Here is a 21980-nt window from a genome sequence, read left to right as displayed (position 1 = left end):
GGTGGCTGCTGTGTGTGTGAGAGAGTGAGAATGGGTGGCTGCTGTGTGTGTGTGAGAGACATAATGGGTGGCTGCTGTGTGTGTGAGTGTGAGAGAATGGGTGGCTACTGTGTGTGTGTGAGAGTGAATGGGTGGCTGCTGTGTGTGTGTGAGAATGGGTGGCTGCTGTGTGTGTGAGAGAGAATGGGTGGCTGCTGTGTGTGTGTGAGAGAGAATGGGTGGCTATTGTGTGTTTGAGAGAATGGGTGGCTGCTGTGTGTGTGAGAGAGAGAATGGGTGACTGCTGTGTGTGTGAGAGAGAATGGGTGACTACTGGGTGTGTGAGAGAGAATTGGTGACTGCTGTGTGTGAGAGAGAATGGGTGGCTGCTGAGTGTGTGAGAGAAAGAATGGGCGACTGCTATGTGTGTGAGAGGGAATGGGTGATTGCTGTGTGTGTGAGAGTGAATGGGTGGCTGCTGTGTGTGTGTGAGAGACAGAATTGGTGGCTGCTGTGTGTGTGTGTGAGAAAATGGGTGGCTGCTGTGTGTGTGAGAGAGAGTATGGGTGACTGCTGTGTGTGTGTGAGAGAGAGAATGGGTGACTGCTGTGTGTGTGAGAGAGAGAATGGGTGGCTGCTGTGCATGTGAGAGAGAATGGATGGCTGCTGTGCATGTGAGAGAGAGAATGGATGGCTGCTGTGCGTGAGAGAGAGAGAATGGGTGACTGCTGTGTGTGTGAGAGAGAATGGGTGGCTGCTGTGTGTGTGAGAGAGAGAATGGGTGACTGCTGTGTGTGTGAGAGAGAAAGGGTGACTGCTGTGTCTGTGAGAGTGAATGGGTGGCTGCTGTGTGTGTGTGAGAGAGAATGGGTGGCTGCTGTGTGTGTGAGAGAGTGAGAATGGGTGGCTGCTGTGTGTGTGTGAGAGACATAATGGGTGGCTGCTGTGTGTGTGAGAGAGTGAATGGGTGGCTGCTGTGTGTGTGTGAGAATGGGTAGCTGCTGTATGTGTGAGAGAGAATGGGTGGCTGCTGTGTGTGTGAGAGAGAATGGGTGGCTGCTGTGTGTGTGTGAGAGTGAATGGGTGGCTGCTGTGTGTGTGTGAGAATGGGTAGCTGCTGTATGTGTGAGAGAGAATGGGTGGCTGCTGTGTGTGTGAGAGAGAATGGGTGGCTGCTGTGTGTGTGAGAGAGAATGGATGGCTGCTGTGTGTGTGAGAGAGAATGGATGACTGCTTTGTGTGTATTAGAGAATGGATGGCTCCTGTGTGTGTGTGTGAGAGAGAGAGAATGGGTGGCTGGTGTTTGTGTGAGAGAATGGGTGGCTAGTGTTTGTCTGAGAGAATGGGTGGCTGCTGCGTGTGTGTGAGTGAATGGGTGGCTGCTCTGTGTGAGAGAATGGGTGGCTGCTGTGTTGTGAGAATGGGTGGCTGCTGTGTGTGTGAGAGAGAATGGGTGGCTGCTGTCTGTGTGACAGAGAATGGGTGACTGCTGTGTGTGTGAGAGAGAATGGATGGCTGCTGTGTGTGAGAGAGAGAGAATGGGTGACTGCTGTTTGTGTGTGAGAGAGAATGGGTGACTGCTGTTTGTGTGTGAGAGAGAATGGATGGCTGCTGTGTGTGAGAGAGAATGGGTGGCTGCTGTATAAGTGAGAGAGAATGGGTGGCTGCTGTGTGTGTGAGAGAGAATGGGTGACTGCTGTGTGTGTCAGAGAGAATGGGTGATGGCTGTGTGTGTGTGAGAGAGAGAACGGGTGGCTGCTGTGTGTGTGAGAGAGAGAATGGGTGACTGCTGTGTTTGTGAAAGAGAGAATGGGTGGCTGCTGGGTGTGTGAGAGAATGGGTGGATGCTGGGTATGTGAGAGAATGGGTGGCTGCTGTGTGTGTGAGAGAGAGAATGGGTGACTGCTGTGTGTGTGAGAGAGAATGGGTGACTACAGTGTGTGAGAGAGAAAGGGTGACTGGTGAGTCTGTGAGAGTGAATGGGTGGCTGTTGTGTGTGTGTGTGAGAGAGAATGGATGGCTGCTGTGTGTGTGAGAGAGAATGGGTGGCTGCTGTGTGTGTGAGAGAATGGATAACTGTTGTGTGTGTGAGAGAGAATGGGTGGCTGCTCTGTGTGAGAGAATGGGTGGCTGCTGTGTTGTGAGAATGTGTGGCTGCTGTGTGTGTGAGAGAGAATGGGTGGCTGCTGTCTGTGTGAGAGAGAATGGGTGACTGCTGTGTGTGTGAGAGAGAAATGGATGGCTGCTGTGTGTGAGAGAGAGAGAATGGGTGACTGCTGTGTGTGTGTGAGAGAGAATGGATGGCTGCTGTGTGTGAGAGAGAATGGGTGGTTGCTGTATGTGTGAGAGAGAATGGGTGGCTGCTGTGTGTGTGAGAGAGAATGGGTGACTGCTGTGTGTGTGAGAGATAATGGGTGAAGGCTGTGTGTGTGAGAGAGAGAGAATGGCTGGCTGCTGTGTGTGTGAGAGAGAGAATGGGTGACTGCTGTGTTTGTGAAAGAGAGAACGGGTGGCTGCTGTGTGTGTGAGAGAATGGGTGGCTGCTGTGTATGTGAGAGAATGGGTGGCTGCTGTGTGTGTGTGAGAGAGAATGGGTGACTGCAGTGTGTGTGAGAGAGAGAAAGGGTGACTGTTTTGTCTGTGAGAGTGAATGGGTGGCTGCTGTGTGTGTGTGTGAGAGAGAATGGATGGCTTCTGTGTGTGTGAGAGAGAATGGATGACTGCTTTGTGTGTGAGAGAGAATGGGTGGCTGCTGTGTGTGAGAGAGAATGGGTGGTTGCTGTGTGTGAGAGAGAGAGAGAATGGGTGGCTGCTGTGTGTGTGTGAGAGAGAATGGGTGGCTGCTGTGTGTGTGAGAGAGAGAATGGGTGACTGCTGTGTGTGTGAGAGAATGGGTGACTGCTGTGTGTGTGAGAGAGAATGGGTGGCTGCTGTGTGTGTGAGAGAGTGAGAATGGGTGGCTGCTGTGTGTGTGTGAGAGACATAATGGGTGGCTGCTGTGTGTGTGAGTGTGAGAGAATGGGTGGCTACTGTGTGTGTGTGAGAGTGAATGGGTGGCTGCTGTGTGTGTGTGAGAATGGGTGGCTGCTGTGTGTGTGAGAGAGAATGGGTGGCTGCTGTGTGTGTGTGTGAGAGAATGGGTGGCTATTGTGTGTTTGAGAGAATGGGTGGCTGCTGTGTGTGTGAGAGAGAGAATGGGTGACTGCTGTGTGTGTGAGAGAGAATGGGTGACTACTGGGTGTGTGAGAGAGAATTGGTGACTGCTGTGTGTGAGAGAGAATGGGTGGCTGCTGAGTGTGTGAGAGAAAGAATGGGCGACTGCTATGTGTGTGAGAGGGAATGGGTGATTGCTGTGTGTGTGAGAGTGAATGGGTGGCTGCTGTGTGTGTGTGAGAGACAGAATGGGTGGCTGCTGTGTGTGTGTGTGAGAAAATGGGTGGCTGCTGTGTGTGTGAGAGAGAGTATGGGTTACTACTGTGTGTGTGTGAGAGAGAGAATGGGTGACTGCTGTGTGTGTGATTGAAAGAATGGGTGGCTGCTGTGCATGTGAGAGAGAATGAATGGCTGCTGTGCATGTGAGAGAGAGAATGGATGGCTGCTGTGCGTGAGAGAGAGAGAATGGGTGACTGCTGTGTGTGTGAGAGAGAATGGGTGGCTGCTGTGTGTGTGAGAGAGAGAATGGGTGACTGCTGTGTGTGTGAGAGAGAAAGGGTGACTGCTGTGTCTGTGAGAGTGAATGGGTGGCTGCTGTGTGTGTGTGAGAGAGAATGGGTGGCTGCTGTGTGTGTGAGAGAGAATGGATGACTGCTGTGTGTGTGAGAGAGAATGGGTGGCTGCTGTGTGTGAGAGAGAATAGGTGGTTGCTGTGTGTGAGAGAGAGAGAGAATGGGTGGCTGCTGTGTGTGTGTGAGAGAGAATGGGTGGCTGTTGTGTGTGTGAGAGAGACAATGGGTGACTGCTGTGTGTGTGAGAGAGAATGGATGACTGCTGTGTGTGTGAGAGAGAATGGATGGCTGCTGTGTGTGTGAGAGAGAATGGGTGGCTGCTGTGTGTGTGAGAGAATGGATGACTGTTGTGTGTGTGAGAGAGAATGGGTGGCTGCTCTGTGTGAGAGAATGGGTGGCTGCTGTGTTGTGAGAATGTGTGGCTGCTGTGTGTGTGAGAGAGAATGGGTGGCTGCTGTCTGTGTGAGAGAGAATGGGTGACTGCTGTGTGTGTGAGAGAGAAATGGATGGCTGCTGTGTGTGAGAGAGAGAGAATGGGTGACTGCTGTGTGTGTGTGAGAGAGAATGGATGGCTGCTGTGTGTGAGAGAGAATGGGTGGTTGCTGTATGTGTGAGAGAGAATGGGTGGCTGCTGTGTGTGTGAGAGAGAATGGGTGACTGCTGTGTGTGTGAGAGATAATGGGTGAAGGCTGTGTGTGTGTGAGAGAGAGAATGGCTGGCTGCTGTGTGTGTGAGAGAGAGAATGGGTGACTGCTGTGTTTGTGAAAGAGAGAACGGGTGGCTGCTGTGTGTGTGAGAGAATGGGTGGCTGCTGTGTATGTGAGAGAATGGGTGGCTGCTGTGTGTGTGTGAGAGAGAATGGGTGACTGCAGTGTGTGTGAGAGAGAGAAAGGGTGACTGTTTTGTCTGTGAGAGTGAATGGGTGGCTGCTGTGTGTGTGTGTGAGAGAGAATGGATGGCTTCTGTGTGTGTGAGAGAGAATGGATGACGGCTTTGTGTGTGAGAGAGAATGGGTGGCTGCTGTGTGTGAGAGAGAATGGGTGGTTGCTGTGTGTGAGAGAGAGAGAGAATGGGTGGCTGCTGTGTGTGTGTGAGAGAGAATGGGTGGCTGCTGTGTGTGTGAGAGAGAGAATGGGTGACTGCTGTGTGTGTGAGAGAGAATGGGTGACTGCTGTGTGTGTGAGAGAGAATGGGTGGCTGCTGTGTGTGTGAGAGAGTGAGAATGGGTGGCTGCTGTGTGTGTGTGAGAGACATAATGGGTGGCTGCTGTGTGTGTGAGTGTGAGAGAATGGGTGGCTACTGTGTGTGTGTGAGAGTGAATGGGTGGCTGCTGTGTGTGTGTGAGAATGGGTGGCTGCTGTGTGTGTGAGAGAGAATGGGTGGCTGCTGTGTGTGTGTGTGAGAGAATGGGTGGCTATTGTGTGTTTGAGAGAATGGGTGGCTGCTGTGTGTGTGAGAGAGAGAATGGGTGACTGCTGTGTGTGTGAGAGAGAATGGGTGACTACTGGGTGTGTGAGAGAGAATTGGTGACTGCTGTGTGTGAGAGAGAATGGGTGGCTGCTGAGTGTGTGAGAGAAAGAATGGGCGACTGCTATGTGTGTGAGAGGGAATGGGTGATTGCTGTGTGTGTGAGAGGGAATGGGTGGCTGCTGTGTGTGTGTGAGAGACAGAATGGGTGGCTGCTGTGTGTGTGTGTGAGAAAATGGGTGGCTGCTGTGTGTGTGAGAGAGAGTATGGGTTACTACTGTGTGTGTGTGAGAGAGAGAGAATGGGTGACTGCTGTGTGTGTGATTGAAAGAATGGGTGGCTGCTGTGCATGTGAGAGAGAATGAATGGCTGCTGTGCATGTGAGAGAGAGAATGGATGGCTGCTGTGCGTGAGAGAGAGAGAATGGGTGACTGCTGTGTGTGTGAGAGAGAATGGGTGGCTGCTGTGTGTGTGACAGAGAGAATGGGTGACTGCTGTGTGTGTGAGAGAGAAAGGGTGACTGCTGTGTCTGTGAGAGTGAATGGGTGGCTGCTGTGTGTGTGTGAGAGAGAATGGGTGGCTGCTGTGTGTGTGAGAGAGAATGGATGACTGCTGTGTGTGTGAGAGAGAATGGGTGGCTGCTGTGTGTGAGAGAGAATAGGTGGTTGCTGTGTGTGAGAGAGAGAGAGAATGGGTGGCTGCTGTGTGTGAGAGAGAATGGGTGGCTGCTGTGTGTGTGAGAGAGACAATGGGTGACTGCTGTGTGTGTGAGAGAGAATGGATGACTGCTGTGTGTGTGAGAGAGAATGGGTGGCTGCTGTGTGTGTGAGTGAGTGAGAATGGGTGGCTGCTGTGTGTGTGTGAGAGACATAATGGGTGGCTGCTGTGTGTGTGTGAGAGAGAATGGGTGGCTGCTGTGTGTGTGAGAGAGTGAGAATGGGTGGCTGCTGTGTGTGTGTGAGAGAGAGACATAATGGGTGGCTGCTGTGTGTGTGAGTGTGAGAGAATGGGTGGCTACTGTGTGTGTGTGAGAGTGAATGGGTGGCTGCTGTGTGTGTGTGAGAATGGGTGGCTGCTGTGTGTGTGAGAGAGAATGGGTGGCTGCTGTGTGTGTGTGAGAGAGAATGGGTGGCTATTGTGTGTGTGAGAGAATGGGTGGCTGCTGTGTGTGTGAGAGAGAGAATGGGTGACTACTGGGTGTGTGAGAGAGAATTGGTGACTGCTGTGTGTGAGAGAGAATGGGTGGCTGCTGTGTGTGAGAGAAAGAATGGGCGACTGCTATCTGTGTGAGAGGGAATGGGTGATTGCTGTGTGTGTGAGAGTGAATGGGTGGCTGCTGTGTGTGTGTGAGAGACAGAATGGGTGGCTGCTGTGTGTGTGTGTGTGTGAGAAAATGGGTGGCTGCTGTGTGTGTGAGAGAGAGTATGGGTGACTGCTGTGTGTGTGTGAGAGAAAGAATGGGTGACTGCTGTGTGTGTTAGAGAGAATGGGTGACTACTGTGTGTGTGAGAGAGAATGGGTGACTTCTGTGTCTGTGAGAGAGAATGGATGGCTGCTGTGTGTGTGTGTGTGAGAGAGAACGGGTGGCTGCTGTGTGTGTGAGAGAATGGGTGGCTGCTGTGTATGTGAGAGAATGGGTGGCTGCTGTGTGTGTGTGAGAGAGAATGGGTGACTGCAGTGTGTGTGAGAGAGAGAAAGGGTGACTGTTTTGTCTGTGAGAGTGAATGGGTGGCTGCTGTGTGTGAGAGAGAATGGATGGCTTCTGTGTGTGTGAGAGAGAATGGTTGACTGCTTTGTGTGTGAGAGAGAATGGGTGGCTGCTGTGTGTCAGAGAGAATGGGTGACGGCTGTGTGTGTGTGAGAGAGAGAACGGGTGGCTGCTGTGTGTGTGAGAGAGAGAATGGGTGACTGCTGTGTTTGTGAAAGAGAGAATGGGTGGCTGCTGGGTGTGTGAGAGAATGGGTGGCTGCTGGGTATGTGAGAGAATGGGTGGCTGCTGTGTGTGTGAGGGAGAGAATGGGTGACTGCTGTGTGTGTGAGAGAGAATGGGTGACTACAGTGTGTGAGAGAGAAAGGGTGACTGCTGAGTCTGTGAGAGTGAATGGGTGGCTGTTGTGTGTGTGTGTGAGAGAGAATGGATGGCTGCTGTGTGAGTGAGAGAGAATGGGTGGCTGCTGTGTGTGTGAGAGAATGGATGACTGTTGTGTGTGTGAGAGAGAATGGGTGGCTGCTCTGTGTGAGAGAATGGGTGGCTGCTGTGTTGTGAGAATGTGTGGCTGCTGTGTGTGTGAGAGAGAATGGGTGGCTGCTGTATGTGTGAGAGAGAATGGGTGACTGCTGTGAGTGTGAGAGAGAAATGGATGGCTGCTGTGTGTGAGAGAGAGAGAATGGGTGACTGCTGTGTGTGTGAGAGAGAATGGATGGCTGCTGTGTGTGAGAGAGAATGGGTGGTTGCTGTATGTGTGAGAGAGAATGGGTGGCTGCTGTGTGTGTGAGAGAGAATGGGTGACTGCTGTGTGTGTGAGAGATAATGGGTGAAGGCTGTGTGTGTGTGATAGAGAGAATGGCTGGCTGCTGTGTGTGTGAGAGAGAGAGAATGGGTGACTGCTGTGTTTGTGAAAGAGAGAACGGGTGGCTGCTGTGTGTGTGAGAGAATGGGTGGCTGCTGTGTGTGTGTGAGAGAGAATGGGTGACTGCAGTGTGTGTGTGAGAGAGAAAGGGTGACTGTTTTGTCTGTGAGAGTGAATGGGTGGCTGCTGTTTGTGTGTGTGAGAGAGAATGGATGGCTTCTGTGTGTGTGAGAGAGAATGGATGACTGCTTTGTGTGAGAGAGAGAATGGGTGGCTGCTGTGTGTGAGAGAGAATGGGTGGTTGCTGTGTGTGAGAGAGAGAGAGAATGGGTGGCTGCTGTGTGTGTGTGAGAGAGAATGGGTGGCTGCTGTGTGTGTGAGAGAGAGAATGGGTGACTGCTGTGTGTGTGAGAGAGAATGGGTGACTGCTGTGTGTGTGAGAGAGAATGGGTGGCTGCTGTGTGTGTGAGAGAGTGAGAATGGGTGGCTGCTGTGTGTGTGTGAGAGACATAATGGGTGGCTGCTGTGTGTGTGAGTGTGAGAGAATGGGTGGCTACTGTGTGTGTGTGAGAGTGAATGGGTGGCTGCTGTGTGTGTGTGAGAATGGGTGGCTGCTGTGTGTGTGAGAGAGAATGGGTGGCTGCTGTGTGTGTGTGAGAGAGAATGGGTGGCTATTGTGTGTTTGAGAGAATGGGTGGCTGCTGTGTGTGTGAGAGAGAGAATGGGTGACTGCTGTGTGTGTGAGAGAGAATGGGTGACTACTGGGTGTGTGAGAGAGAATTGGTGACTGCTGTGTGTGAGAGAGAATGGGTGGCTGCTGAGTGTGTGAGAGAAAGAATGGGCGACTGCTATGTGTGTGAGAGGGAATGGGTGATTGCTGTGTGTGTGAGAGTGAATGGGTAGCTGCTCTGTGTGTGTGAGAGACAGAATCGGTGGCTGCTGTGTGTGTGTGTGAGAAAATGGGTGGCTGCTGTGTGTGTGAGAGAGAGTATGGGTGACTGCTGTGTGTGTGTGAGAGAGAGAATGGGTGACTGCTGTGTGTGTGATAGAGAGAATGGGTGGCTTCTGTGCATGTGAGAGAGAATGGATGGCTGCTGTGCATGTGAGAGAGAGAATGGATGGCTGCTGTGCGTGAGAGAGAGAGAATGGGTGACTGCTGTGTGTGTGAGAGAGAATGGGTGGCTGCTGTGTGTGTGAGAGAGAGAATGGGTGACTGCTGTGTGTGTGAGAGAGAAAGGGTGACTGCTGTGTCTGTGAGAGTGAATGGGTGGCTGCTGTGTGTGTGTGAGAGAGAATGGGTGGCTGCTGTGTGTGTGAGAGAGTGAGAATGGGTGGCTGCTGTGTGTGTGTGAGAGACATAATGGGTGGCTGCTGTGTGTGTGAGTGTGAGAGAATGGGTGGCTACTGTGTGTGTGTGAGAGTGAATGGGTGGCTGCTGTGTGTGTGTGAGAATGGGTAGCTGCTGTATGTGTGAGAGAGAATGGGTGGCTGCTGTGTGTGTGAGAGAGAATGGGTGGCTGCTGTGTGTGTGAGAGAGAATGGATGGCTGCTGTGTGTGTGAGAGAGAATGGATGACTGCTTTGTGTGTATTAGAGAATGGATGGCTCCTGTGTGTGTGTGTGAGAGAGAGAGATTGGGTGGCTGGTGTTTGTGTGAGAGAATGGGTGGCTAGTGTTTGTCTGAGAGAATGGGTGGCTGCTGCGTGTGTGTGAGTGAATGGGTGGCTGCTCTGTGTGAGAGAATGGGTGGCTGCTGTGTTGTGAGAATGGGTGGCTGCTGTGTGTGTGAGAGAGAATGGGTGGCTGCTGTCTGTGTGACAGAGAATGGGTGACTGCTGTGTGTGTGAGAGAGAATGGATGGCTGCTGTGTGTGAGAGAGAGAGAATGGGTGACTGCTGTTTGTGTGTGAGAGAGAATGGGTGACTGCTGTTTGTGTGTGAGAGAGAATGGATGGCTGCTGTGTGTGAGAGAGAATGGGTGGCTGCTGTATAAGTGAGAGAGAATGGGTGGCTGCTGTGTGTGTGAGAGAGAATGGGTGACTGCTGTGTGTGTCAGAGAGAATGGGTGATGGCTGTGTGTGTGTGAGAGAGAGAACGGGTGGCTGCTGTGTGTGTGAGAGAGAGAATGGGTGACTGCTGTGTTTGTGAAAGAGAGAATGGGTGGCTGCTGGGTGTGTGAGAGAATGGGTGGATGCTGGGTATGTGAGAGAATGGGTGGCTGCTGTGTGTGTGAGAGAGAGAATGGGTGACTGCTGTGTTTGTGAGAGAGAATGGGTGACTACAGTGTGTGAGAGAGAAAGGGTGACTGGTGAGTCTGTGAGAGTGAATGGGTGGCTGTTGTGTGTGTGTGTGAGAGAGAATGGATGGCTGCTGTGTGTGTGAGAGAGAATGGGTGGCTGCTGTGTGTGTGAGAGAATGGATGACTGTTGTGTGTGTGAGAGAGAATGGGTGGCTGCTCTGTGTGAGAGAATGGGTGGCTGCTGTGTTGTGAGAATGTGTGGCTGCTGTGTGTGTGAGAGAGAATGGGTGGCTGCTGTCTGTGTGAGAGAGAATGGGTGACTGCTGTGTGTGTGAGAGAGAAATGGATGGCTGCTGTGTGTGAGAGAGAGAGAATGGGTGACTGCTGTGTGTGTGTGAGAGAGAATGGATGGCTGCTGTGTGTGAGAGAGAATGGGTGGTTGCTGTATGTGTGAGAGAGAATGGGTGGCTGCTGTGTGTGTGAGAGAGAATGGGTGACTGCTGTGTGTGTGAGAGATAATGGGTGAAGGCTGTGTGTGTGAGAGAGAGAGAATGGCTGGCTGCTGTGTGTGTGAGAGAGAGAATGGGTGACTGCTGTGTTTGTGAAAGAGAGAACGGGTGGCTGCTGTGTGTGTGAGAGAATGGGTGGCTGCTGTGTATGTGAGAGAATGGGTGGCTGCTGTGTGTGTGTGAGAGAGAATGGGTGACTGCAGTGTGTGTGAGAGAGAGAAAGGGTGACTGTTTTGTCTGTGAGAGTGAATGGGTGGCTGCTGTGTGTGTGTGTGAGAGAGAATGGATGGCTTCTGTGTGTGTGAGAGAGAATGGATGACTGCTTTGTGTGTGAGAGAGAATGGGTGGCTGCTGTGTGTGAGAGAGAATGGGTGGTTGCTGTGTGTGAGAGAGAGAGAGAATGGGTGGCTGCTGTGTGTGTGTGAGAGAGAATGGGTGGCTGCTGTGTGTGTGAGAGAGAGAATGGGTGACTGCTGTGTGTGTGAGAGAATGGGTGACTGCTGTGTGTGTGAGAGAGAATGGGTGGCTGCTGTGTGTGTGAGAGAGTGAGAATGGGTGGCTGCTGTGTGTGTGTGAGAGACATAATGGGTGGCTGCTGTGTGTGTGAGTGTGAGAGAATGGGTGGCTACTGTGTGTGTGTGAGAGTGAATGGGTGGCTGCTGTGTGTGTGTGAGAATGGGTGGCTGCTGTGTGTGTGAGAGAGAATGGGTGGCTGCTGTGTGTGTGTGTGAGAGAATGGGTGGCTATTGTGTGTTTGAGAGAATGGGTGGCTGCTGTGTGTGTGAGAGAGAGAATGGGTGACTGCTGTGTGTGTGAGAGAGAATGGGTGACTACTGGGTGTGTGAGAGAGAATTGGTGACTGCTGTGTGTGAGAGAGAATGGGTGGCTGCTGAGTGTGTGAGAGAAAGAATGGGCGACTGCTATGTGTGTGAGAGGGAATGGGTGATTGCTGTGTGTGTGAGAGTGAATGGGTGGCTGCTGTGTGTGTGTGAGAGACAGAATGGGTGGCTGCTGTGTGTGTGTGTGAGAAAATGGGTGGCTGCTGTGTGTGTGAGAGAGAGTATGGGTTACTACTGTGTGTGTGTGTGAGAGAGAGAATGGGTGACTGCTGTGTGTGTGATTGAAAGAATGGGTGGCTGCTGTGCATGTGAGAGAGAATGAATGGCTGCTGTGCATGTGAGAGAGAGAATGGATGGCTGCTGTGCGTGAGAGAGAGAGAATGGGTGACTGCTGTGTGTGTGAGAGAGAATGGGTGGCTGCTGTGTGTGTGAGAGAGAGAATGGGTGACTGCTGTGTGTGTGAGAGAGAAAGGGTGACTGCTGTGTCTGTGAGAGTGAATGGGTGGCTGCTGTGTGTGTGTGAGAGAGAATGGGTGGCTGCTGTGTGTGTGAGAGAGAATGGATGACTGCTGTGTGTGTGAGAGAGAATGGGTGGCTGCTGTGTGTGAGAGAGAATAGGTGGTTGCTGTGTGTGAGAGAGAGAGAGAATGGGTGGCTGCTGTGTGTGTGTGAGAGAGAATGGGTGGCTGCTGTGTGTGTGAGAGAGACAATGGGTGACTGCTGTGTGTGTGAGAGAGAATGGATGACTGCTGTGTGTGTGAGAGAGAATGGATGGCTGCTGTGTGTGTGAGAGAGAATGGGTGGCTGCTGTGTGTGTGAGAGAATGGATGACTGTTGTGTGTGTGAGAGAGAATGGGTGGCTGCTCTGTGTGAGAGAATGGGTGGCTGCTGTGTTGTGAGAATGTGTGGCTGCTGTGTGTGTGAGAGAGAATGGGTGGCTGCTGTCTGTGTGAGAGAGAATGGGTGACTGCTGTGTGTGTGAGAGAGAAATGGATGGCTGCTGTGTGTGAGAGAGAGAGAATGGGTGACTGCTGTGTGTGTGTGAGAGAGAATGGATGGCTGCTGTGTGTGAGAGAGAATGGGTGGTTGCTGTATGTGTGAGAGAGAATGGGTGGCTGCTGTGTGTGTGAGAGAGAATGGGTGACTGCTGTGTGTGTGAGAGATAATGGGTGAAGGCTGTGTGTGTGTGAGAGAGAGAATGGCTGGCTGCTGTGTGTGTGAGAGAGAGAATGGGTGACTGCTGTGTTTGTGAAAGAGAGAACGGGTGGCTGCTGTGTGTGTGAGAGAATGGGTGGCTGCTGTGTATGTGAGAGAATGGGTGGCTGCTGTGTGTGTGTGAGAGAGAATGGGTGACTGCAGTGTGTGTGAGAGAGAGAAAGGGTGACTGTTTTGTCTGTGAGAGTGAATGGGTGGCTGCTGTGTGTGTGTGTGAGAGAGAATGGATGGCTTCTGTGTGTGTGAGAGAGAATGGATGACGGCTTTGTGTGTGAGAGAGAATGGGTGGCTGCTGTGTGTGAGAGAGAATGGGTGGTTGCTGTGTGTGAGAGAGAGAGAGAATGGGTGGCTGCTGTGTGTGTGTGAGAGAGAATGGGTGGCTGCTGTGTGTGTGAGAGAGAGAATGGGTGACTGCTGTGTGTGTGAGAGAGAATGGGTGGCTGCTGTGTGTGTGTGAGAGAGAATGGGTGGCTGCTGTGTGTGTGAGAGAGAGAATGGGTGACTGCTGTGTGTGTGAGAGAGAATGGGTGACTGCTGTGTGTGTGAGAGAGAATGGGTGGCTGCTGTGTGTGTGAGAGAGTGAGAATGGGTGGCTGCTGTGTGTGTGTGAGAGACATAATGGGTGGCTGCTGTGTGTGTGAGTGTGAGAGAATGGGTGGCTACTGTGTGTGTGTGAGAGTGAATGGGTGGCTGCTGTGTGTGTGTGAGAATGGGTGGCTGCTGTGTGTGTGAGAGAGAATGGGTGGCTGCTGTGTGTGTGTGTGAGAGAATGGGTGGCTATTGTGTGTTTGAGAGAATGGGTGGCTGCTGTGTGTGTGTGAGAGAGAATGGGTGACTGCTGTGTGTGTGAGAGAGAATGGGTGACTACTGGGTGTGTGAGAGAGAATTGGTGACTGCTGTGTGTGAGAGAGAATGGGTGGCTGCTGAGTGTGTGAGAGAAAGAATGGGCGACTGCTATGTGTGTGAGAGGGAATGGGTGATTGCTGTGTGTGTGAGAGGGAATGGGTGGCTGCTGTGTGTGTGTGAGAGACAGAATGGGTGGCTGCTGTGTGTGTGTGTGAGAAAATGGGTGGCTGCTGTGTGTGTGAGAGAGAGTATGGGTTACTACTGTGTGTGTGTGAGAGAGAGAATGGGTGACTGCTGTGTGTGTGATTGAAAGAATGGGTGGCTGCTGTGCATGTGAGAGAGAGTGAATGGCTGCTGTGCATGTGAGAGAGAGAATGGATGGCTGCTGTGCGTGAGAGAGAGAGAATGGGTGACTGCTGTGTGTGTGAGAGAGAATGGGTGGCTGCTGTGTGTGTGACAGAGAGAATGGGTGACTGCTGTGTGTGTGAGAGAGAAAGGGTGACTGCTGTGTCTGTGAGAGTGAATGGGTGGCTGCTGTGTGTGTGTGAGAGAGAATGGGTGGCTGCTGTGTGTGTGAGAGAGAATGGATGACTGCTGTGTGTGTGAGAGAGAATGGGTGGCTGCTGTGTGTGAGAGAGAATAGGTGGTTGCTGTGTGTGAGAGAGAGAGAGAATGGGTGGCTGCTGTGTGTGAGAGAGAATGGGTGGCTGCTGTGTGTGTGAGAGAGACAATGGGTGACTGCTGTGTGTGTGAGAGAGAATGGATGACTGCTGTGTGTGTGAGAGAGAATGGGTGGCTGCTGTGTGTGTGAGTGAGTGAGAATGGGTGGCTGCTGTGTGTGTGTGAGAGACATAATGGGTGGCTGCTGTGTGTGTGTGAGAGAGAATGGGTGGCTGCTGTGTGTGTGAGAGAGTGAGAATGGGTGGCTGCTGTGTGTGTGTGAGAGAGAGACATAATGGGTGGCTGCTGTGTGTGTGAGTGTGAGAGAATGGGTGGCTACTGTGTGTGTGTGAGAGTGAATGGGTGGCTGCTGTGTGTGTGTGAGAATGGGTGGCTGCTGTGTGTGTGAGAGAGAATGGGTGGCTGCTGTGTGTGTGTGAGAGAGAATGGGTGGCTATTGTGTGTGTGAGAGAATGGGTGGCTGCTGTGTGTGTGAGAGAGAGAATGGGTGACTACTGGGTGTGTGAGAGAGAATTGGTGACTGCTGTGTGTGAGAGAGAATGGGTGGCTGCTGTGTGTGAGAGAAAGAATGGGCGACTGCTATCTGTGTGAGAGGGAATGGGTGATTGCTGTGTGTGTGAGAGTGAATGGGTGGCTGCTGTGTGTGTGTGAGAGACAGAATGGGTGGCTGCTGTGTGTGTGTGTGTGTGAGAAAATGGGTGGCTGCTGTGTGTGTGTGTGAGAGAAAGAATGGGTGACTGCTGTGTATGTTAGAGAGAATGGGTGACTACTGTGTGTGTGAGAGAGAATGGGTGACTTCTGTGTCTGTGAGAGAGAATGGATGGCTGCTGTGTGTGTGTGTGTGAGAGAGAACGGGTGGCTGCTGTGTGTGTGAGAGAATGGGTGGCTGCTGTGTATGTGAGAGAATGGGTGGCTGCTGTGTGTGTGTGAGAGAGAATGGGTGACTGCAGTGTGTGTGAGAGAGAGAAAGGGTGACTGTTTTGTCTGTGAGAGTGAATGGGTGGCTGCTGTGTGTGAGAGAGAATGGATGGCTTCTGTGTGTGTGAGAGAGAATGGTTGACTGCTTTGTGTGTGAGAGAGAATGGGTGGCTGCTGTGTGTCAGAGAGAATGGGTGACGGCTGTGTGTGTGTGAGAGAGAGAACGGGTGGCTGCTGTGTGTGTGAGAGAGAGAATGGGTGACTGCTGTGTTTGTGAAAGAGAGAATGGGTGGCTGCTGGGTGTGTGAGAGAATGGGTGGCTGCTGGGTATGTGAGAGAATGGGTGGCTGCTGTGTGTGTGAGGGAGGGAATGGGTGACTGCTGTGTGTGTGAGAGAGAATGGGTGACTACAGTGTGTGAGAGAGAAAGGGTGACTGCTGAGTCTGTGAGAGTGAATGGGTGGCTGTTGTGTGTGTGTGTGAGAGAGAATGGATGGCTGCTGTGTGAGTGAGAGAGAATGGGTGGCTGCTGTGTGTGTGAGAGAATGGATGACTGTTGTGTGTGTGAGAGAGAATGGGTGGCTGCTCTGTGTGAGAGAATGGGTGGCTGCTGTGTTGTGAGAATGTGTGGCTGCTGTGTGTGTGAGAGAGAATGGGTGGCTGCTGTCTGTGTGAGAGAGAATGGGTGACTGCTGTGTGTGTGAGAGAGAAATGGATGGCTGCTGTGTGTGAGAGAGAGAGAATGGGTGACTGCTGTGTGTGTGAGAGAGAATGGTTGGCTGCTGTGTGTGAGAGAGAATGGGTGGTTGCTGTATGTGTGAGAGAGAATGGGTGGCTGCTGTGTGTGTGAGAGAGAATGGGTGACTGCTGTGTGTGTGAGAGATAATGGGTGAAGGCTGTGTGTGTGTGATAGAGAGAATGGCTGGCTGCTGTGTGTGTGAGAGAGAGAGAATGGGTGACTGCTGTGTTTGTGAAAGAGAGAACGGGTGGCTGCTGTGTGTGTGAGAGAATGGGTGGCTGCTGTGTGTGTGTGAGAGAGAATGGGTGACTGCAGTGTGTGTGTGAGAGAGAGAAAGGGTGACTGTTTTGTCTGTGAGAGTGAATGGGTGGCTGCTGTTTGTGTGTGTGAGAGAGAATGGATGGCTTCTGTGTGTGTGAGAGAGAATGGATGACTGCTTTGTGTGAGAGAGAGAATGGGTGGCTGCTGTGTGTGAGAGAGAATGGGTGGTTGCTGTGTGTGAGAGAGAGAGAGAATGGGTGGCTGCTGTGTGTGTGTGAGAGAGAATGGGTGGCTGCTGTGTGTGTGAGAGAGAGAATGGGTGACTGCTGTGTGTGTGAGAGAGAATGGGTGACTGCTGTGTGTGTGAGAGAGAATGGGTGGCTGCTGTGTGTGTGAGAGAGTGAGAATGGGTGGCTGCTGTGTGTGTGTGAGAGACATAATGGGTGGCTGCTGTGTGTGTGAGTGTGAGAGAATGGGTGGCTACTGTGTGTGTGTGAGAGTGAATGGGTGGCTGCTGTGTGTGTGTGAGAATGGGTGGCTGCTGTGTGTGTGAGAGAGAATGGGTGGCTGCTGTGTGTGTGTGAGAGAGAATGGGTGGCTATTGTGTGTTTGAGAGAATGGGTGGCTGCTGTGTGTGTGAGAGAGAGAATGGGTGACTGCTGTGTGTGTGAGAGAGAATGGGTGACTACTGGATGTGTGAGAGAGAATTGGTGACTGCTGTGTGTGAGAGAGAATGGGTGGCTGCTGAGTGTGTGAGAGAAAGAATGGGCGACTGCTATGTGTGTGAGAGGGAATGGGTGATTGCTGTGTGTGTGAGAGTGAATGGGTAGCTGCTCTGTGTGTGTGAGAGACAGAATGGGTGGCTGCTGTGTGTGTGTGTGAGAAAATGGGTGGCTGCTGTGTGTGTGAGAGAGAGTATGGGTGACTGCTGTGTGTGTGTGTGAGAGAGAGAATGGGTGACTGCTGTGTGTGTGATAGAGAGAATGGGTGGCTTCTGTGCATGTGAGAGAGAATGGATGGCTGCTGTGCATGTGAGAGAGAGAATGGATGGCTGCTGTGCGTGAGAGAGAGAGAATGGGTGACTGCTGTGTGTGTGAGAGAGAATGGGTGGCTGCTGTGTGTGTGAGAGAGAGAATGGGTGACTGCTGTGTGTGTGAGAGAGAAAGGGTGACTGCTGTGTCTGTGAGAGTGAATGGGTGGCAGCTGTGTGTGTGTGAGAGAGAATGGGTGGCTGCTGTGTGTGTGAGAGAGAATGGATGACTGCTGTGTGTGTGAGAGAGAATGGGTGGCTGCTGTGTGTGAGAGAGAATAGGTGGTTGCTGTGTGTGAGAGAGAGAGAGAATGGGTGGCTGCTGTGTGTGTGTGAGAGAGAATGGGTGGCTGCTGTGTGTGTGAGAGAGAGAATGGGTGACTGCTGTGTGTGTGAGAGAGAATGGATGACTGCTGTGTGTGTGAGAGAGAATGGGTGGCTGCTGTGTGTGTGAGTGAGTGAGAATGGGTGGCTGCTGTGTGTGTGTGAGAGACATAATGGGTGGCTGCTGTGTGTGTGTGAGAGAGAATGGGTGGCTGCTGTGTGTGTGAGAGAGTGAGAATGGGTGGCTGCTGTGTGTGTTTGAGAGACATAATGGGTGGCTGCTGTGTGTGTGAGTGTGAGAGAATGGGTGGCTACTGTGTGTGTGTGAGAGTGAATGGGTGGCTGCTGTGTGTGTGTGAGAATGGGTGGCTGCTGTGTGTGTGAGAGAGAATGGGTGGCTGCTGTGTGTGTGTGAGAGAGAATGGGTGGCTATTGTGTGTGTGAGAGAATGGGTGGCTGCTGTGTGTGTGAGAGAGAGAATGGGTGACTACTGGGTGTGTGAGAGAGAATTGGTGACTGCTGTGTGTGAGAGAGAATGGGTGGCTGCTGTGTGTGAGAGAAAGAATGGGCGACTGCTATGTGTGTGAGAGGGAATGGGTGATTGCTGTGTGTGTGAGAGTGAATGGGTGGCTGCTGTGTGTGTGTGAGAGACAGAATGGGTGGCTGCTGTGTGTGTGTGTGTGTGTGTGTGTGTGTGAGAAAATGGGTGGCTGCTGTGTGTGTGAGAGAGAGTATGGGTGACTGCTGTGTGTGTGTGAGAGAAAGAATGGGTGACTGCTGTGTGTGTGAGAGAGAATGGTTGACTACTGTGTGTGTGAGAGAGAATGGGTGACTGCTGTGTCTGTGAGAGTGAATGGGTGGCTGCTCTGTGTGTGTGTGAGAGAGAGAGAATGGATGGCTGCTGTGTGTGAGAGAGAGAATGGGTGGCTGCTGTGTGTGTGTGAGAGAGAATGGATGACTGCTATGTGTGTGAGAGAGAATGGATGGCTGCTGTGTGTGTGTGTGTGTGTGAGAGAGAATGGGTGGCTGCTGTGGTGTGAGAGAGAATGGGTGACTGCTGTGTGTGTGAGAGTGAATTGGTGGCTGCTGTGTGTGTGTGAAAGAGAGAATGGGTGGCTGCTGTGTGTGTGTGAGAGACAGAATGGGTGGCTGCTGTGTGTGTGTGTGTGTGAGAAAATGGGTGGCTGCTGTGTGTGTGTGAGAGAGAATGGGTGGCTACTGTGTGTGTGTGAAAGAGTGAATGGGTGGCTGCTGTGTGTGTGTGTGAGAATGAGTGGCTGCTGTGTGCGTGAGAGAGAGAATGGGTGGCAACTGTGTGTGTGAAAGAGTGAATGGGTGGCTGCTGTGTGTGTGTGAGAATGAGTGGCTGCTGTGTGTGTGTGAGAATGGGTGGCTGCTGTGTGTGTTTAGGAGAGAATGGGTGGCTGCTGTGTGTGTGAGAGAGAATGGGTGGCTGCTGTGTGTGTGAGAGAGAATGGGTGACTGCTGTGTGTGAGAGAGAGAGAATGGGTGACTGCTGTGTGTGTGTGAGAGACAGAATGGGTGGCTGCTGTGTGTGTGTGTGTGTGTGTGAGAAAATGGGTGGCTGCTGTGTGTGTGAGAGAGAGTATGGGTGACTGCTGTTTGTGTGTGAGAGAGAATGGGTGACTGCTGTGTGTGTGTGAGAGAGAATGGATGGCTGCTGTGTGTGGGAGAAAATGGGTGGCTGCTGTGTGTGTGAGAGAGAATGGGTGACTGCTGTGTGTGTGAGAGAGAATGGGTGAAGGCTGTGTGTGTGTGAGAGAGAGAATGGGTGGCTGCTGTGTGTGTGAGAGAGAGAATGGGTGACTGCTGTATTTGTGAAAGAGAGAATGGGTGGCTGCTGTGTGTGTGAGAGAATGGGTGGCTGCTGTGTATGTGAGAGAATGGGTGGCTGCTGTGTGTGTGAGAGAGAGAATGGGTGACTGCTGTGTGTGTGAGAGAGAATGGGTGACTGCTGTGTGTGTGAGAGAGAAAGGGTGACTGCTGTGTATTTGAGAGTGAATGGGTGGCTGCTGTGTGTGTGTGAGAGAGAATGGATGGCTGCTGTGTGTGTGAGAGAGAATGGGTGGCTGCTGTGTGTGGGAGAGAATGGATGACTGCTGTGTGTGTGAGAGAGAATGGGTGGCTGCTGTGTGTGAGAGAGAATGGGTGGTTGCTGTGTGTGAGAGAGAGAGAGAATGGGTGGCTGCTGTGTGTGTGAGAGACAGAATGGGTGGCTGCTGTGTGTGTGAGAGAGAGAATGGGTGACTGCTGTGTTTGTGATAGAGAATGGGTGACTGCTGTGTGTGTGAGAGAGAATGGGTGGCTGCTGTGTGTGAGAGAGAGTGAGAATGGGTGGCTGCTGTATGTGTGTGAGAGACATAATGGGTGGCTGCTGTGTGTGTGAGTGTGAGAGAATGGGTTGCTACTGTGTGTGTGTGAGAGTGAATGGGTGGCTGCTGTGTGTGTGTGAGAATGGGTGGCTGCTGTATGTGTGAGAGAGAATGGGTGGCTGCTGTGTGTGTGAGAGAGAATGGGTGGCTGCTGTGTGTGTGAGAGAGAATGGATGGCTGCTGTGTGTGTGAGAGAGAATGGATGACTGCTGTGTGTGATAGAGAATGGATGGCTCCTGTGTGTGTGTGTGTGAGAGAGAGAGAGAATGGGTGGCTGGTGTTTGTGTGAGAGAATGGGTGGCTGCTGTGTGTGTGTGAGAGAATGGGTGGCTGCTCTGTGTGAGAGAGAGAGAATGGGTGACTGCTGTGTTTGTGAAAGAGAGAATGTGTGGCTGCTGTGTGTGTGTGAGAGAGAATGGGTGACTGCTGTGTGAGTGAGAGAGAATGGGTGACTAATGTGTGTGTGAGAGAGAATTGGTGACTGCTGTGTGTGAGAGAGAATGGGTGGCTGCTGTGTGTGTGAGAGAAAGAATGGGCGACTGCTATGTGTGTGAGAGGGAATGGGTGATTGCTGTGTGTGTGAGAGTGAATAGGTGGCTGCTGTGTGTGTATGTGAGAAAATGGGTGGCTGCTGTGTGTGTGAGAGAGAGAATGGGTGACTGCTGTGTGTGTCTGTGAGAGACAGAATGGGTGGCTGCTGTGTGTGTGAGAGAGAGAATGGGTGACTGCTGTGTGTGTGTGAGAGAGAGAATGGGTGACTGCTGTGTGTGTGAGAGAGAATGGGTGACTACTGTGTGTGTGAGAGAGAATGGGTGACTGCTGTGTCTGTGAGAGTGAATGGTTGGCTGCTGTGTGTGTGTGTAAGAGAGAATGGATGGCTGCTGTGTGTGAGAGAGAGAATGGGTGGCTGCTGTGTGTGTGAGAGAGAATGGATGACTGCTGTGTGTGTGAGAGAGAATGGATGGCTGCTGTGTGTGTGTGTGTGTGAGAGAGAATGGATGGCTGCTGTGTGTGAGAGAGAATGGGTGGCTGCTGTGTGTGTGTGAGAGAGAATGGGTGGCTGCTGTGTGTGTGAGAGAGAATGGGTGACTGCTGTGTGTGTGAGAGTGAATTGGTGGCTGCTGTGTGTGTGTGAAAGAGAGAATGGGTGGCTGCTGTGTGTGTGTGAGAGACAGAATGGGTGGCTGCTGTGTGTGTGAGAGAGAATGGGTGGCTACTGTGTGTGGGAAAGAGTGAATGGGTGGCTGCTGTGTGTGTGTGAGAATGAGTGGCTGCTGTGTGTGTGTGAGAGAGAATGGGTGGCTACTGTGTGTGTGAAAGAGTGAATGGGTGGCTGCTGTGTGTGTGTGAGAATGAGTGGCTGCTGTGTGTGTGTGAGAATGGGTGGCTGCTGTGTGTGTGAGAGAGAATGGGTGGTTGCTGTGTGTGTGAGAGAGAATGGGTGGCTGCTGTGTGTGAGAGAGAATGGGTGACTGCTGTGTGTGAGAGAGAGAGAATGGGTGACTGCTGTGTGTGTGTGAGAGAGAATGTATGGCTGCTGTGTGTGAGACAGAATGGGTGGCTGCTGTGTGTGTGAGAGAGAATGGGTGACTGCTGTGTGTGTGAGAGAGAATGGGTGACTGCTGTGTGTGTGTGTGAGAGAAAATGGGTGGCTGCTGTATGTTTGAGAGAGAGAATGGGTGGCTGCTGTGCATGTGAGAGAGAATGGATGGCTGCTGTGCATGTGAGAGAGAGAATGGATGGCTGCTGGCTGCTGTGCATGTGAGAGAGAGAATGGGTGGCTGCTGTGTGTGTGAGAGAGAGAGAATGGGTGGCTGCTGTGTGTGTGAGAGAGAGAATGGGTGGCTGCTGTGTGTGTGTGTGAGAAAATGGGTGGCGGCTGTGTGTGTGTGAGAGAAAATGGGTGGCTGCTATGTGTGTGAGAGAGAATGGGTGGCTGCTGTGTGTATGAGAGAGAGAATGGGTGACTGCTGTGTTTGTGAAAGAGAATGGGTGGCTGCTGTGTGTGTGTGAGAGAATTGGTGACTGCTGTGTGTGAGAGAGAATGGGTGGCTGCTGTGTGTGTGAGAGAAAGAATGGGTGGCTGCTGTGTGTGTGTGTGTGTGTGTGTGTGAGAAAATGGGTGGCTGCTGTGTGTGTGAGAGAGAGAATGGCTGACTGCTGTGTGTGTGTGAGAGAGAGAATGGGTGACTGCTGTGTGTGTGAGAGAGAATGGTTGACTACTGTGTGTGTGAGAGAGAATGGGTGA

The sequence above is a fragment of the Taudactylus pleione genome, unplaced genomic scaffold (genome assembly GCF_031769625.1).
Source record: "Taudactylus pleione unplaced genomic scaffold, aTauple2 ptg000114l, whole genome shotgun sequence".
Classification (NCBI taxonomy): domain Eukaryota; kingdom Metazoa; phylum Chordata; class Amphibia; order Anura; family Myobatrachidae; genus Taudactylus; species Taudactylus pleione.
This window is presented reverse-complemented; position numbering follows the sequence as displayed.